Below are 8,758 nucleotides of genomic sequence, written 5' to 3' on the forward strand. Positions count from 1 at the left end.
GCCGGTCGTCTGCGGCGACGGCAAACCAAAACGAAAAACTTCGCGCACAATGGTACTAGTAGCGCCATCGTGCACCCAGCAGAGAAACAAGTTTTATTTTAAACGTGGCCTCCAAAATAGGCTAACTGCGGTAAAATTGCAGAGGCTACAAATTTAAATCAAGCGCTTTGCTTTCTTTTTTCCTCCTGAATTTTTTTATTCAGGACTTGTTTCTGGTGTGACTGCGAGATGGTGCCACGGTTACCGTTGTTGCGAAGTTTTTGTTTTGGTTCGAGCGGCTCGTTTCTCCGATGGGTACGAGATGGCGCTACGGATGCCGTTGCTACGAGGTCTTTTGGTTTTGGTTTTCAGTAGAGAGATTGGGAGAGGGGGGGGGGGGGGGGGGGGGGCGTGTGACCATGCGTGTGACGGAGGCTGCGCGGTTAATTTAAAAACAAGTGCTCGTTTCTCTGGCCGCGGCGAGATGGCGCTACTGGTGCCGTTGCTGCGAAGTGTTTCGGTTTTGGCTCGCCGTCGCCGCAGACGATAGGGGTTTCAGGGGGTTTACGAAATAAACATGCGAATAACTCTGACCTATGGATTTAGGAAAATTAAGAGAGGCCGTCATGTGACATCTTGTGAAGCCGGAAACCAGCTCTGCACCATGTTGTCCGGGCGCGCTCTTGTTTACTGTTCTCCGCAGCTCTGCTCGTGCCGCCGGCCTACGATATTACGCGCGCGTTTCAAACCCAGCGAAGGAGCCGGCCTAACGAGAGGCAAGCGCGAGTGGCGCTTCGTTTTTGGCCGTTGTACGTGAGACCCCGGAAATATTCGCGCAAGACAGTCGGTTGCTTCCAGTTATTGCTTTGGGCCGCGTCGTCTCCGCATCATCCCCGCTCTCTTGTTCGAACGAAACGGTCCGGTCTTGGTCATAAGTAGCATTCGGTGAAGGCCTTATCGCGACCGCGGTAACTGCGGGAAGGAACTTTCGCTTGCACTTATTCTCCGCTTTTGCCTGCGTCGTTGTGCGGCGATGGAGGTATGCGTCCCCGGGGTCTTTGAATGCTGCACTCGGCGAGGTGTACTGGTATACTATCACTATCATCCTGTCCATCGTAGTCTCGCGTTAATCGCTGGGCCAGATGCTTAATATAACCAGATACGGCGAAGTGCACAAAATTTTAGTTCAGTGGAATTGTGCAGAAATACACAGCTGCTGCCAAAATATAGCAGAAAACCAATATATAAAATACACTTTGAAGAACATGCTTGTTTGGGTTCCCCCCCTCTCTTTTTTCTGATATAAACTGTTACACATGGTGCCACTGACATAAAACTTGTTACTCTGTGCCATCTATAATCTTTCGTTCCTTTTTTTTTTTGTACTGTGCGTCCTGGATCGCGCTGTATATTTCGTGATGCTCCGGGATCAACTATCCCGCCTTAGTGCAGTGTAAAGTACTGCTTTTAGACTTAAGCTTCCTGAAAAGTAGCAGTACATGGCTGACCTGGAAGCTTTCAGTGGCCTGCTTTTTCTGGGCTCACATTTATTTGGCCCTCTGCAACACTTTGTACTTTGAGAGCGTTATGATTTTTGAGTGGACAGTTGTCAAATGTGCTCAAGAGTTTGTAAAAAAAAATCTTCCTTTGTTAGAATGAATTTAGAACTTTATGCGTGAGATCTCTGAGCAAGGTTTTTGATGTCGGGTCATTTGTATGCTATACTGGCGTAAAAGTGGCCCACATGCTGGCCACACTTTAATCACGCTCTCTGGTGGATAGCACAACCTTCTGAGTTCTAAGCTAAATGAGTGTGCACGTGTCTGCTTTTGGCTGAGTCATGAACAATTCTTCCATGCATCGTTACATCCCAGCCAAGTGTTAAGCCTGCCTTTTAATGCTGCTCTTGATGCTGGATGTTGAAATCTGCTTCCGCTGCGTTGGGGCAGCTGTCCGTGCCAATTAACAGTGCCTTCTGCTGCAGCAGTGAGGACAAGAAAAAACCTGCAGTGGTTTGTTTTTGGTATTGAATAATGTATTTATCTTCATAGCATGGTTTCAGGCGGCTGGCCATGCCAGGAATGCTTTCTCATACAGCAGTGAAACTGGGCAAATATACTAAATAGTTCGAGTTCTTGACCCTGAATGAAAAATTTAGTATCATAACGTGTTCATAATGGTGGCCGTGCCAACCGTGACTTCTGATTCACAGCTCCAAGAGCCATTCATAGAGTTGACAGAAACGAGGAGGGCACGGCAGGGGAGGATTTACGAGGTGAGGGGGGTGTCGTCCCCCTACCAACGCCTGGAATTTTAAATAGGAAAACCATGCTGAACCTTACTTTCTAAAAAAATATTCAAGAAATGCGCGTTTCTAATGGGACCGCCCCCCTTTAAGAATTACCATAAATCCACCGCTGTAGCACTGCAGCACAGCATGTTTCACATCCACAGATCTAGTTTGATGTTTAATACACCGGGTGACCCCAGCTAACTTGAGCCAATGGTTAAAAATAAATTAGATACAGCCGTGTGAAACCGGTTGCATACTGACGACAGCCGTTTTGCGCACCACAGGCAACTGTTCATTTCTCAGTTAATGTGTTAGTCACATGGTTTATTTTTGTATTTCGCGAGGTTTGTTTGGAGCTGAGGGGGGGGGGGGGGGGAGGATACACATGAGGATTTCCGTATCGTAAATGATCGAATGGGGGTTTCTGACGGCTCCGGAATAATTTCGACCGCCTGGGGATCCTTAACGTGCACTTACATCGCACAGCACACGGGCGCCTTAGCGTTTTGCCTCCATAAGAGCGCAGCCGCCGCGGTCGGGTTCGAACCTGGGAACTCCGGATCAGTAGCCGAGCGCTCTAACCACTGAGCCACCGCGGCCCTCCACTACGGCACCTCTTTCCTCCTTTCTTCTTTCACTCCCTCCTTTATCCCTTCCCTTACGGCGCAGTTCAGGTGTCCAACGATATATGAGACAGATACTGCGCCATTTCCTTTCCCCCAAAACCAATTATAATCATTATAAATATTATTTCAGATGAGTGGTTATGGCGCCCGGCTGCTGACCCGAAAGACGCGGGTTCGATCCCGGCCGCGGCAATCAAATTTCGATAGAGGCGAAATTCTAGAGGCCCGTGTACTGTGCGATGTCAGTGCACGGTAAAGAACCCCAGGTGGTCGAAATTTCCGGAGCCCTTCACTACGGCGTCCCTCATAGCCTCAGTCGCTTTGGAACGTTAAACCACCATAACCCAACCCATTATTTCAGATGGTGCTCGACAACCCTTCGGACCCAATTTGCTGCCTAAGGGCAATATTTATTAATTGAGATAATTAAAATTAAACTATTAACTGATTGCGAAACAAAAATTGCTTGTGGTCCGCAAGATGGCTGTCACCAATATAAAACAAGTTTAACTCGGCTGTCTTTGATAGTTTATTTTTTAACCCTTGGCTAAGTTTGCTGGGACATCCAGTATGTGGCGGTAAGTAGTACTTTGGTTTGGGCTAGTTGGTTCATAGCTGTAGATGACGTCAGGAAGGCGCGAAAGGAACAAGGACGAGAGAGGCCTGTCCTATTGTGTACTTATGCCTCTCTCGTCCTCGTTCCTTTCGCGCCGCCCTGACATCATCTACAGATGTGACCGTAGCTTTTCAGACTTCTTCTGCGAGTTTAGGAACACCTAGTGGCTGCGGTATAAGTTTTACCGTGTTGTGCATTAATTCAATGCTATGTTTCATGTTTAATTAACGTGCAGAGCTGCAGCAGCAGCTGTACACACCTCCCCGCCGCGGTGGCTCAGTGGTTAGGGCGCTCGACTACTGATCCGGAGTTCCCGGGTTCGAACCCGACCGCGGCGGCTGCGTTTTTATGGAGGAAAAACGCTAAGGCGCCCGTGTGCTGTGCGATGTCAGTGCACGTTAAAGATCCCCAGGTGGTCGAAATTATTCCGGAGCCCTCCACTACGGACCTATTTGTTCCTCTCTTCTTTCACTCCCTCCTTTATCCCTTCGCTTACGGCGCGGTTCAGGTGTCCAACGATATATGAGACAGATACTGCGCCATTTCCTTTCCACCAAAAACCAATTATTATTATTATTATTATTATTACACACCAATTTTCTCTACTTGGTGAAATACTAGCTTGTAATATCACTGCATAGTAGCACAAAATTTACTTGTGATCCACAATACAAACAATGAAAGTCAAGTTATTGTTGTAATGAATGCATCGAATTATTTTTATACAACATAACGGCAGGCACAATTCAAATTCAATGCACATGTGCCCATTTCACTAAGTACTTCTTATCGAAAATAACACTATCACAGGACATGGGCACAATAAATACGAATGAGAAAATGCCTCCAAATTCAGTTAGGGCCTTTTAACATTGTGAAGGCTCACAGAAATAACGTTCATACAATACACGAAGCGTGGTAAACGAAATACAGGAAGTATTTGGACAGTTTAAACATTTTCGCTGTCATTAAGCGCGAAAATGCTTCGCCTTTTTCGCACTTCTTGACCATGACCTCAGCCAGAGAAGCAAGTGCAAAACCTGCTTCAAGAAACTGATCTCAAAACAGAGCGCGACCAAAAATGCAGACTTGACCAAGATATGAACGAATGCACTTGAGCTCGGCACGTCCCAGAGGCAAATAGCTCGCTATATACATAGACGCTTCAAACTTTGCATGCTTCAGACGAGCTTGCAACAAAGTTTCTATATTTTCATTTATTTATACTGTAAGCCCTGAAAGGACAACACAATGTCCTCAAAAATTAATGCTTAGGACGTCCTGAGGATGTTGTCGTGCTGCCTGGAAAAAAGAATTGACTACTAACAGAAGCCTCAGAAGTAGGTTACTATAAGTACCACCTATTTGAGCAGCCGCAGCGCTGCGCGATTTTCGACGTTTCGCGACAGAACGGCGCGTCGGTGCCGCACCGTCGGCGCGGTCGTTGCGAACAAATCGGGCCAACCAATCAGATTTCAAGGGGTGCTGGCTGCTCGTAGTTGCATATCTGTTAACAAGAGCAAAAAACCCTAAAACGTTTTATCGAATGTAAACTATGCACGGCAGCTTAATAGAATTAGTCACGATTATAGAATAAACGCAAAAAAAGGCTTTTTTAAGCGAAATTTATTGCCCCAGGGCATCAATGATGAGTGAAGGTGTGATGAATGATGTAGTAGAGATTAAATGAATGGAAAAGGTTAGCTGATTTGATGAAGTCCAGTAGAGAACGATGGTACGGTCCCTGCGTCCAGGCAATGTATAAAGCAGGGTTGCTTGGCTTTTGACCATTATAAATTCGCCAAAGCATTTCTTGCCTATGAAAAGCCGCTCGCGTCGCATCGACTGAAATCATTAGCATGTGAAATTGCCGCGGCGATTGGCGTCGAAACGACAATGCGACTCCACCGTATTAACGCGACAGCGTTAATGGCCCCGTGTCGCAGAGAAGCCGGTGTCGTCGGCGGCGTTTGCCGTGAGCGAAAAATCCCAGAAGCATTAATGAATAAAATCGAGAAGGAAACTGGCCGAGTTGGGGAATCGAGCCAGGGCCCCCGGAGTGCGAGATGAGCACGCTAACCACTCCGCCATGCCAGTCTTTTTTTTGTCTTTATTGCCTGTTTTGACAGTCTACAACAGATGACAAGCATGTTCTGCGCTGCACTCAAACGTCAAGAGCGGACATGCGTTTCACTCACGTGAGAAAATCAAAACTGTTTCAACGAACACAACTTTCCCATCAAATCGATAACTTCATCTCAAAAACATAGCTGCTTGTACACTACACGCAGCTCGATGGTTTGGAATGAACGAAGGCGAATGTAGTCAATGTGGTGTTGTCTTACAAGGGTGCTTTTCCTTCTCTTACGGCGCCGTTTGGGTTTCCATCGAGATATGTGAGACAGCTAGGCGTCATGTCCTTTACTTAAAACTATTTTTATTTTCATTTTTCTTGTATTACGGCACGGTTCGGGTGTCCACCAAGCCATGTTTCCTTTCCTTAAATTGTCCGGGCAAAGCGTCGCGCCGCACGAACGATGACTTTCCGTGGATCCCTTGGCAACGCTGCAGCACGCTGTCGCATCCTGCTCTTAAAGACGAAGCTTAAACGTCTTGCAATTTGTTTTCGCGCGCATCGCACCGTGTGAAACAGTCTGTAGTCCGCACCGTGTGAAACAGTCTGTAGTCTTCAGCGCGATCGAAAACCCAATGTAATGTGCTATGGTAGAAAAGGCGCGTACGCCGAACGCGGTTGCCACAGAAATACTGCCCACCACCACCGCTACCTTAATTTGCTCCCGCGCGGAGCTACTGCTCATGCGCATGTCGCCTTGACGGCGCCGGATGAACTATGTGCCGGCCAGCTCCGCGCACCTCTGTCCACTAGGGACCAATCAGTGCGTTACTACTGGCGCCTCGCAGAAGCGGATCACGGTAGCGAATAGCGGTATGCTAATAGAGTTATAGCATAGCGCGTTCCGCTATCCGCTACCGTGATCCGCTTCTGCGAGGTGCCACTGTGCCTGCACAGAACGCCCTGAGGGCGGCAGATGGCGCCACGTGCCCGCCAGCTGCGCTCGGGCCAATCAGCGCATACGCACCGGTGCCCCGCGGAAGAGGATCATCGTAGCGGATCGCGCTGTTATAACTCTCCAATATAGACTTTTAGAATGCTATGGCCGTCACGCCCTCGAAATCCCGCGGAGGATCCCTTTTGGGCGTCGGTTCACGATCTTGGAACGTGTGTCCACCATCGTACTAAATGTTTTCTGAGCAGGAGAAGGTATAGCTGTCTTCGCGAGCTCAGAGGTGAGGAATTTGTTTTCTGCTCGCCGGCTTGAAGCTCAGGGATATCTGGCCGTTGCGGAGAGGCGAGGCGTAGATCCCATTGCCGTCCTTTAAGATGGTGAACCCCGTCACCTAGACGTTAGCAGAAGCGGTCAGTCACGCAAATAAGAGAAACGAGCGAAGAACTTTCAGCACGGCCATTCTAGAGCCTTTGAAGAAGAAATCGGAAAAAATCAGACCAGACGTACAGTTTCTCTCCGTTTGGACAGACAATGAACAACTGCATCCTATGGTCTTTGAAGGCACTGCGTTTACTGTGCGGAAGTCAGAAACTATTGAATGTGTGTTATTAACACAAAGGGATACGAAAATGATTTCCATGCGTTTAGTCCGCTTGTAATAAGTGCAGGAGATTAGAAAAACTAACAAAGTCTAGCTCTAGTACGCGCGTGCATGGCGAAAATAGCGCGTCTAAACCAAGGTCTTGGTATCACTTCATCCAGCCGAGCCAGAGGCAGACAACGAGAAGAGAAAGGGAAAAGTCTTGCCACAGGAAATGTGGCTACGCGCCGTCTGCCCGGTGCGTGCGAAGTGCGTTGTCATCCCCGTCCTCTGCACCTTATCTCCTGTCGGCGACAGTAATGCGCGCGTGCGAGCGGCCGACTTTTGCGGATGGAAAAAAAAAAAAACCTGTGGTGTATTTCCTTCTTGGTGCCACGAGCGCTTATTTTTGTCGTATTTCGGCAGGATTTCTGAACGTGACTGCCCGTTTCCAGTGGGATGCCGTCGTCTTCGCTGCCCCCCGGAGACGCCTAGTAACCGTTATACTCGCGACCGACTGACGACTACCGTGGAAAATTCCTCCGAGCCAGGCCACCGGCATCGAAGGTGAGTGCGAGGCTATGCCTCGCGACCGTGAAGCCTGCTGTGGAGGGAGCGAATTTCAGATTAACTTGCGCTATTTCCGCGAGCATTGATAATGGTCAGCAAGAAACACGCAGAAAATATAGAGTAGAGATTTCATGGATCGTTTCTAGTCTGTGACGGAAGCGCGCTGAGCTAGGATTCGCGGTGCATACAGCTTTCGGTAGGGTGTACTGTGAGCTGTACTGTGAGTTATATTTTTTAGTGCGTACGCATTGCCGCTGTACCGTTGCCAAGTGCATGGGGGCCTGCGGCCCTGTCAAGCTGTCGTTTGGGACAGCTTTTACTGCCGGCCTTCAGTGTCGATAGCGTACCCTACGACACAAATAAAGACATTATTATTATTATTATTATTATTATTATTATTATTATTATTATTATTATTATTATTATTATTATTATTATTATTATTATTATTATTATTATTGGCAGGTAAGCCGTAGGTATTGAGCTAACGAGGAAGCTGCATATAGGGCCCTCTTTGCTCGCTGCCTCAAGGGGGTTTAGATTTTAGAGTCCACTGCCGTTTGCGTCACGGAAAAACACCCGTTCCGAACGGCGTTGTGACCAAGCCACAACTATGTCGTGCCACCAAACGCCCGGGTGCGGATGTGCTCTTGAGCGACATGTGGTTTGTGGCCGTAGACGGCACTCGGAAATTCTCGCCAGCCTCGCCCAGCAACTCCGAGGAACGGACGTTGCCTGCGGTCTGCGGCACATCGTGTTTCCACTGCAGCCAAGGTAGATAGTTCGCTTTCCTTACACTTTTTCAGCCCCACGCCCAACAACATCTCGGCTCTAAGCTTCTGTCGCGCTCACTTGGCTTCGACGGTGAGTATGCGCAAGTGTGATATACCTGCCTGTCAATCACCTTTTATTTTTCTTTGCAGACGTGCTGAGTCCAACATTTTCACACTTGATCCAGCGGTACTGGTGCATTGGGCCCGCGATGATATCTGGCCGGATGTGGACGTTGCGGGTCGTGCAACGTTTCTTTCGGGGCCCTCTGCCTTCCGCCTCAAACACTGTACT

Source organism: Amblyomma americanum, chromosome 11 (genome assembly GCF_052857255.1).
Source record: "Amblyomma americanum isolate KBUSLIRL-KWMA chromosome 11, ASM5285725v1, whole genome shotgun sequence".
NCBI lineage: Eukaryota > Metazoa > Arthropoda > Arachnida > Ixodida > Ixodidae > Amblyomma > Amblyomma americanum.